The following is an 8,053-nucleotide window of genomic DNA, read 5'->3' as shown; positions in this document are numbered from 1 at the left end:
ACAAATTGTCGCAACTCTTTATCCTACATAGGTATATACGTACACTGGAGTAGTATATGAATATAAAAATGTGGTATAATGTATGTCAAATAAAATGAAATGGATGCCGAATAGGCATATCTATGTATGAAATAAGAAAAGAAAAGATATAAAAATAAAGTGGATTTAAAAAAAAGGTGTGGTTTGGACCGGCGAGGAGAGGAGGTTGGAGGCCGGTACGTTTTTAAGGTGTGGTTTGGACCGGCTATGGGGAGGAGGTTGGAGGCCGGTATGGGAGGAGTCTTTCCAGCTTTCTTTGCTGGAGAAATGAGAACTCTTCCCACCAGTGAGGTCCTTCATGGAGAAGTCCCAGGCCTCACTCACACGGGGTGTATGAATCTGTACCCTGTATGGGGGCTGCACTTACCCCAAAGAGGATATCCATGTGGGCGCAGTTGCGCGGACGCACCCTGGGTGCGTTCGGGGCCGTGCACCGGCACCCACACAGATGTCACATTGGGAACAGCCGCTGCACCCCAGATGACAGCAATGGGACTGCCTACACGGGATGCTGGGAACACCTGTGCATCCCCATTGCGGTACACGCGGCCCTCCCATGGGGTACGGATTATTACCCCCCCGTGAATGAGGCCTAAGTGTGAATAGAATATTTACCCCCATTGTGTTGGTAATTTGGGGACCACTGTACCCCTCTTTATTGTTATTTGGGGTGTTTTATTATAGGAGTGTTATAGATTGTAGATTAGGAGAAGTTTGGATTTCTTCTGGAGGAGTTTTGAGTGGACATCACTGATGTACCCCGCTCAGCGGGGGCGGGCCTTCCAGAACAGAGGCCGCATATGGGCAGCACAGAGGCTTAGTGGTGAGCCTTGCAGCACTGGGGTCCTTGGTTCAAATCCTGACCAGGACACTATCTGCATGGAGTTTGCATGTTCTCCCTGTGTTTGCGTGGGTTTCCTCCGGGTTCCTCGGTTTCCTCCCACACTAAAGACATGCTACCTTTGCGTTGGTGGTGCAGTGGTTAGCACAGCTGCTTTCTAAGCAGATGACCCGGGTTCGATCCCCGGCCAATGCCATCTCCAATACTTGGAGTCCTCAGAGAAAAAAGCGCTATACAAGGTCATAGACTATAGTGGGACATTAGAGTGTCAGCTCCTGGGCTCAGCCATAGACTATAGTGGGACATTAGAGTGTCAGCTCCTGGGCTCAGCCATAGACTATAGTGGGACATTAGAGTGTCAGCTCCTGGGCTCAGCCATAGGACTGCACTGGGGACATTAGAGTGTCAGCTCCTGGGCTCAGCCATAGACTATAGTGGGGACATTAGAGTGTCAGCTCCTGGGCTCAGCCATAGACTGCACTGGGGACATTAGAGTGTCAGCTCCTGGGCTCAGTCATAGACTATAGTGGGACATTAGAGTGTCAGCTCCTGGGTTCAGCCATAGACTATAGTGGGGACATTAGAGTGTCAGCTCCTGGGCTCAGTCATAGACTATAGTGGGGACATTAGAGTGTCAGCTCCTGGGCTTAGCCATAGACTATAGTGGGGACATTAGAGTGTCAGCTCCTGGGCTTAGCCATAGACTATAGTGGGACATTAGAGTGTCAGCTCCTGGGCTCAGCCATAGACTGCACTGGGGACATTAGAGTGTCAGCTCCTGGGCTCAGCCATAGACTGCACTGGGGACATTAGAGTGTCAGCTCCTGAGCTCAGTCATAGACTATAGTGGGACATTAGAGTGTCAGCTCCTGGGCTCAGCCATAGACTATAGTGGGACATTAGAGTGTCAGCTCCTGGGCTCAGCCATAGACTATAGTGGGGACATTAGAGTGTCAGCTCCTGGGCTCAGCCATAGACTATAGTGGGGACATTAGAGTGTCAGCTCCTGAGCTCAGCCATAGACTATAGTGGGGACATTAGAGTGTCAGCTCCTGGGCTCAGCCATAGACTATAGTGGGGACATTAGAGTGTCAGCTCCTGGGCTCAGTCATAGACTATAGTGGGACATTAGAGTGTCAGCTCCTGGGCTCAGCTATAGACTATAGTGGGACATTAGAGTGTCAGCTCCTGGGCTCAGCCATAGACTATAGTGGGACATTAGAGTGTCAGCTCCTGGGCTCAGCCATAGACTATAGTGGGATATTAGAGTGTCAGCTCCTGGGTTCAGCCATAGGACTGCACTGGGGACATTAGAGTGTCAGCTCCTGGGCTTAGCCATAGACTATAGTGGGGACATTAGAGTGTCAGCTCCTGGGCTCAGTCATAGACTATAGTGGGGGCATTAGAGTGTCAGCTCCTGGGCTCAGCCATAGACTATAGTGGGGACATTAGAGTGTCAGCTTCTGAGCTCAGCCATAGACTATAGTGGGGACATTAGAGTGTCAGCTCCTGGGCTCAGCCATAGACTATAGTGGGGACATTAGAGTGTCAGCTCCTGGGCTCAGCCATAGACTATAGTGTGACATTAGAGTGTCAGCTCCTGGGCTCAGCCATAGACTGCACTGGGGACATTAGAGTGTCAGCTCCTGGGCTCAGCTATAGACTATAGTGGGGACATTAGAGTGTCAGCTCCTGGGTTCAGTCATAGACTATAGTGGGACATTAGAGTGTCAGCTCCTGGGCTCAGCCATAGACTATAGTGGGACATTAGAGTGTCAGCTCCTGGGCTCAGTCATAGACTGCACTGGGGACATTAGAGTGTCAGCTCCTGGGCTCAGCCATAGACTGCACTGGGGACATTAGAGTGTCAGCTCCTGGGCTCAGCCATAGAGTATAGTGGGACATTAGAGTGTCAGCTCCTGGGCTCAGCCATAGACTATAGTGGGACATTAGAATGTCAGCTCCTGGGCTCAGCCATAGGACTGCACTGGGGACATTAGAGTGTCAGCTCCTGGGCTCAGCCATAGACTATAGTGGGACATTAGAGTGTCAGCTCCTGGGCTCAGCCATAGACTATAGTGGGACATTAGAGTGTCAGCTCCTGGGCTCAGTCATAGACTATAGTGGGGACATTAGAGTGTCAGCTCCTGGGCTCAGTCATAGACTATAGTGGGACATTAGAGTGTCAGCTCCAGTGGCGGCCCGTCTATAGTGGGCGCAGGGGCGCCGCCCCCCCAAAGCTACTCATCAAAAAAAAAAAAAAAATGAAAAAAAAAAAAAAATGACATTTTTTTTTTTTTTATAACATGTCCCTTTAAGTGTGTGTATGTGGGGGGGGCGGAGCGCCGGCCACCGAGGTGCTGTGGGAAGCATGATGTCATCGAAATCGTGAGATTGGGCAAGCCGCAAGCAAATCTATCGGCTGGCTTTTATACTGCCCACGGAGCGCAAAGCTCCACGCTCGCACAACCACTCTGTGCTGGATGTGGTGTCCTGTTGGTGGTTAGTGATTGGCTGGTCCATAGGACTTAGGGCGGTGCTTTTATCAGACCAGCCAATCACTTCCGGTTTTCTCAGTGACTCATCCTGGCTAGTCTGAACATCGGGACATCTCACTGAGCTGCTAGCAGGTAATTAGGCAGAGAACTCTTGTGTTGTGCTGTCAGAACGTGCAGCAGCAGTGTCCTGTGTGTAGTGGATCTGGGAGGTAGAAGGAGGGGAGAGTACAGTGAAGGGCTGAGAAGCTTTTAGCACATTTCCTGGGGACAGTAATATGGATGGGGCTGTTAGTGTTATTACACATCTCCAGTATGTGTAACACGAGGGTTCCCCCCAGCTCTGCAACCCGCTCCTAGAGCAGTGGTTCTCAACCTGGGGGTCAAATGAGGATTTGCCAGGGGTCCCCAAAACCTGGGCTGTTCCTGAAGCCTGCGGCCGCCCACTCAGCCCCTTCAGTTTATGGCATAGCTGGGGGGCAGGGACTAGAGGTCAGCTGACTGGTGAGGAATGTGAAGTGGGAGGGGCTGGAGGAGACCCTATCTCCTGATTTTGTCATAGGTGTCACTGCTACGAGAAACCACAAAGTCGGAGACACAGTGAGTAACACTACCTGTGATTAGAGTTGCCCTTAAAAGTCCCCACTACAGTCCTCAGATCAGCAGATGACCTTGATCAAGAGCACCTAAGTTGGCCGATCCCAACTCCCCGTCATCACTGCCACTGATCCCAACTCCACGTCATCACTGCCACTGATCCCAACTCCACGTCATCACTGCCACTGATCCCAACTCCCCGTCATCACTGCCACTGATCCCAACTCCCTGCCAGCACTGCCACTGATCCCAACTCCCTGCCAGCACTGCCACTGATCCCAACTCCCCGTCATCACTGCCACTGATCCCAACTCCCCGTCATCACTGCCACTGATCCCAACTCCCCGTCATCACTGCCACTGATCCCAACTCCCCGTCATCACTGCCACTGATCCCAACTCCCCGTCATCACTGCCACTGATCCCAACTCCCCGTCATCACTGCCACTGATCCCAACTCCCCGTCATCACTGCCACTGATCCCAACTCCACGTCATCACTGCCACTGATCCCAACTCCCTGCCATCACTGCCACTGATCCCAACTCCACGTCATCACTGCCACTGATCCCAACTCCACGTCATCACTGCCACTGATCCCAACTCCCCGTCATCACTGCCACTGATCCCAACTCCCTGCCAGCACTGCCACTGATCCCAACTCCCCGTCATCACTGCCACTGATCCCAACTCCCTGCCAGCACTGCCACTGATCCCAACTCCCCGTCATCACTGCCACTGATCCCAACTCCCCGTCATCACTGCCACTGATCCCAACTCCCCGTCAGCACTGCCACTGATCCCAACTCCCTGCCAGCACTGCCACTGATCCCAACTCCCTGCCAGCACTGCCACTGATCCCAACTCCCCGTCATCACTGCCACTGATCCCAACTCCCTGCCATCACTGCCACTGATCCCAACTCCCTGCCAGCACTGCCACTGATCCCAACTCCCCGTCATCACTGCCACTGATCCCAACTCCCCGTCATCACTGCCACTGATCCCAACTCCCCGCCAGCACTGCCACTGATCCCAACTCCCCGCCAGCACTGCCACTGATCCCAACTCCCCTCCAGCACTGCCACTGATCCCAACTCTCCGCCAGCACTGCCACTGATCCCATACTCCTCACCAGCACTGCCACTGATCCCAACTCCCCGCCAGCACTGCCACTGATCCCAACTCCCTGCCAGCACTGCCACTGATCCCAACTCCCTGCCAGCACTGCCACTGATCCCAACTCCCTGTCATCACTGCCACTGATCCCAACTCCCCGTCATCACTGCCACTGATCCCAACTCCCTGCCAGCACTGCCACTGATCCCAACTCCCCGTCATCACTGCCACTGATCCCAACTCCCTGTCATCACTGCCACTGATCCCAACTCCCTGCCAGCACTGCCACTGATCCCAACTCCCCGTCATCACTGCCACTGATCCCAACTCCCCGTCATCACTGCCACTGATCCCAACTCCCCGCCAGCACTGCCACTGATCCCAACTCCCTGCCAGCACTGCCACTGATCCCAACTCCCCGTCATCACTGCCACTGATCCCAACTCCCTGCCAGCACTGCCACTGATCCCAACTCCCCGTCATCACTGCCACTGATCCCAACTCCCCGTCATCACTGCCACTGATCCCAACTCCCTGCCAGCACTGCCACTGATCCCAACTCCCTGCCAGCACTGCCACTGATCCCAACTCCCTGCCAGCACTGCCACTGATCCCAACTCCCCGTCATCACTGCCACTGATCCCAACTCCCTGCCAGCACTGCCACTGATCCCAACTCCCCGTCTTCACTGCCACTGATCCCAACTCCCTGCCAGCACTGCCACTGATCCCAACTCCCCGTCATCACTGCCACTGATCCCAACTCCCCGTCATCACTGCCACTGATCCCAACTCCCCGTCATCACTGCCACTGATCCCAACTCCCCGTCATCAGTGCCACTGATCCCAACTCCCTGCCAGCACTGCCACTGATCCCAACTCCCCGCCAGCACTGCCACTGATCCCAACTCCCCTCCAGCACTGCCACTGATCCCAACTCCCCGCCCAGCACTGCCACTCATCCCAACTCCCCGCCAGCACTGCCACTGATCCCAACTCCCCGCCAGCACTGCCACTGATCCCAACTCCCCGCCAGCACTGCTACTGATCCCAACTCCCCTCCAGCACTGCCACTGATCCCAACTCCCCGCCCAGCACTGCCACTCATCCCAACTCCCCGCCAGCACTGCCACTGATCCCAACTCCCCTCCAGCACTGCCACTGATCCCAACTCCCCGCCCAGCACTGCCACTCATCCCAACTCCCTGCCAGCACTGCCACTGATCCCAACTCCCCGTCATCACTGCCACTGATCCCAACTCCCTGCCAGCACTGCCACTGATCCCAACTCCCCGTCATCACTGCCACTGATCCCAACTCCCCGTCATCACTGCCACTGATCCCAACTCCCCGTCAGCACTGCCACTGATCCCAACTCCCTGCCAGCACTGCCACTGATCCCGACTCCCCTCCAGCACTGCCACTGATCCCAACTCCCCGCCCAGCACTGCCACTCATCCCAACTCCCTGCCAGCACTGCCACTGATCCCAACTCCCTGCCAGCACTGCCACTGATCCCAACTCCCCGTCATCACTGCCACTGATCCCAACTCCCTGCCAGCACTGCCACTGATCCCAACTCCCCGTCATCACTGCCACTGATCCCAACTCCCTGCCAGCACTGCCACTGATCCCAACTCCCCGCCAGCACTGCCACTGATCCCAACTCCCCGCCAGCACTGCCACTGATCCCAACTCCCCGTCATCACTGCCACTGATCCCAACTCCCCGCCAGCATTGCCACTGATCCCAACTCCCCGCCATCACTGCCACTGATCCCAACTCCCCGCCAGCACTGCCACTGATCCCAACTCCCCGCCAGCACTGCCACTGATCCCAACTCCCCTCCAGCACTGCCACTGATCCCAACTCCCCGCCAGCACTGCCACTGATCCCAACTCCCCACCAGGGAGTAAGAGAAGGAATAAAAATAAAGACTACATGGAAGGGAGAGGAAAAGAAGGGGAGGAACAAAGAAAAAGGGAGAGAAAGAATAAGAGAAAGAACAAGAAAGAGACGTCTAGAGAGGGATGGGGATAACAAACAAGAAAAAAGGATAGAGACATAAAAGGGAAAAAAAAGAGGAACAAAGAGAGAGAGTGGTACATCCTAAAATGTACTATAAGGGGTTTTAATACTGTACGAGTGGAGGGGACTCAGGGAGCGCTAAATGTCCGTGGGTTAGGGGCGCAAATTACTAGTCTTACCTTGGGTGCCGACAACCCACGATAGGAAAATAATTTTACCATTGGGGGTCCCCACAACTTGGGACATTTTATCAAGGGGTCACGGCACTAGACAGGTTGAGAACCACTGTCCTAGAGTCATGCAGCTCATGCTGTGTGTATAGGTCTGTATTCTCTCATCTCTCTTCTATATCTCTCTTTCTATTCTAAATCTATCTATCTATCTATTATATCTCTATCTATCTATCTATTATATCTCTATCTATCTATCTATTATATCTCTATCTATCTATCTATTATATCTCTATCTATCTATCTATCTATCTATCTATCTATCTATTATATCTCTATCTATCTATCTATTATATCTCTATCTATCTATCTATTATATCTCTATCTATCTATCTATCTATCTATCTATCTATTATATCTCTATCTATCTATCTATCTATCTATCTATTATATCTCTATCTATCTATCTATTATATCTCTATCTATCTATCTATTATATCTCTATCTATCTATCTATTATATCTCTATCTATCTATCTATTATATCTCTATCTATCTATCTATTATATCTCTATCTATCTATCTATCTATCTATTCTATATCTATCTATCTATCTATCTATCTATTCTATATCTATCTATCTATCTATCTATCTATCTATCTATCTATCTATTATATCTCTATCTATCTATCTATCTATTCTATATCTATCTATCTATCTATCTATCTATCTATCTATTCTATATCTATCTATCTATCTATCTATCTA

The 8,053-nt window shown here is 52.1% G+C and overlaps 1 non-coding gene across 1 annotated transcript; it reads left to right on the top strand.

Moving 5' to 3' along the window:
- The first annotated feature begins 1,003 nt into the window (after positions 1-1,003).
- TRNAR-UCU lies at positions 1,004-1,075 on the top strand. Its single transcript has one exon. It is a non-coding gene; the product is annotated as a tRNA-Arg (tRNA).
- The last annotated feature ends 6,978 nt before the right edge of the window (positions 1,076-8,053 follow it).

The sequence above is a fragment of the Rana temporaria genome, chromosome 5 (assembly GCF_905171775.1).
Source record: "Rana temporaria chromosome 5, aRanTem1.1, whole genome shotgun sequence".
Taxonomy (NCBI): Eukaryota; Metazoa; Chordata; class Amphibia; order Anura; family Ranidae; genus Rana; species Rana temporaria.
This window is presented reverse-complemented; position numbering and strand designations above follow the sequence as displayed.